We start from the raw sequence: 1,639 nt of genomic DNA on the forward strand, positions 1-1,639 counted from the left end.
AACACGATCCCTTCGTGTGGCCGACCCCACTGGCCGCTGAAGATGGTGCTCCTCAGACGCGCGCGGTCACGGACGAGGAGTTGCTGGAGATAGCGCGATCCTTGGCCCCCCGGAAGGCGCCCGGCCTCGACGGGATCTGTAATGGAGCGCTGAAGGCTGCCATCCGCCAACACCCCGAGGTCTTCCGGCGTGTGTACCAGTCCTGTTTTGACCACGGTGTGTTCCCATCACCGTGGAAGGAGCAGCGGCTGGTGCTGCTGGCGAAGCCCGGTAAGCCCCCAGGAGAGTCCTCGTCGTTCCGACCCCTGGGGATGCTAAACGGCGCTGGCAAGGTCCTGGAGCGCCTCATGCTCGACCGGCTCAACGAGCATTTAGAGGCCCCGGACAATCCTCGCCTCCATCCGGCGCAGTATGGGTTCCGTCGGGGTCGTTCGACGACTCAGGCGATATTGAGGGTAGTCGAAGAGTGCCGCAGAGTCCTCGCGCTTAACACCAGGGAGCCGATTACGCGACGCCATGTGCACCACTGTCTGATGATAGTGTCACTGGACGTCAGGAACGCGTTCAACACCGCTAGCTGGAGCCACATCGCTGCAGCGGCCCGGGACATGGAGGTCCCGGCCGACCTGCAGAGGATGCTCGCTAGCTGGATGGAGGATCGGCGACTGGTGTACGAGTGCGACGACGGCGCAGCGTCCAGGCCGCTTAGTGCAGGCGTTCCACAGGGGTCGATCCTCGGCCCCACCCTGTGGAATGTTATGTACAACAGCGTCCTGTCTGTGCAGCTTCCAGAAGGTGTTGAGCTGGTGGCGTACGCGGACGACTTGGTGCTGCTTGTGGAGGGCGTGGGACCACGGGACACCTCGGATCGAGCGGCTGCCGCAGTCACCGTGGTGAATGAGTGGATGGTGGCGCATCAACTCAGCATCGCGCCGCAGAAGACGGAGGCGGTACTTGTATCGAAACGGAGCGTTGACGTGGACGATCCACGCAACCCTGTCACCGTTGTCGTTAACGATCAAGTAGTGGCTGTGGGAAAGCAGCTGCGCTATCTGGGAGTGCTGCTTGACTGCAAAATGTCCTGGATTCCGCATCTTACGCAGGTCGCTGAGAAGGCGCAGAGAGTGGGCGACGCCGTCTCTCGCCTGATGCGGAACCACAGTGGTCCCAAGCATGCCAAGAGGCGTCTGCTGGCGGCAGTGGTGGAGTCGGTGCTGCGGTATGCTGCACCAGTGTGGAGCTCCGTCGTCGAAGTACGAGAAGGACAGCGGATCCTGGAGCGGGCACAGCGACGAGTGGTGCAACGGGCAGCTTCGGCCTTCCGCACCGCCTCGTACCGCGCGTGTTGCGTTGTTGCCGGAATTGTGCCGGTTTGGAGGCTCGTCCAGGAGGACGCCAGGTGCTTCGAGCGGCAGCAGCACGGAGGACCCGGGACCAGCGGCCAGACCATCCGCAAGGAGGAGCGGATTGCCACCATCCGTTCGTGGCAGGAGCGGTGGGACGCCGACGTGGCAACCCCTGGTGGCGCCTCTTCCAGGGTCAGCTGGTCGCACCGACTCATACCGGACATCGCGGAGTGGATCAACCGGAAGCACGGCGACGTCGGATTCCATCTGTGTCAACTGTTGACGGGGCACGG

The sequence above is a fragment of the Anopheles coustani genome, assembly GCF_943734705.1.
Source record: "Anopheles coustani chromosome X unlocalized genomic scaffold, idAnoCousDA_361_x.2 X_unloc_12, whole genome shotgun sequence".
Lineage (NCBI taxonomy): Eukaryota > Metazoa > Arthropoda > Insecta > Diptera > Culicidae > Anopheles > Anopheles coustani.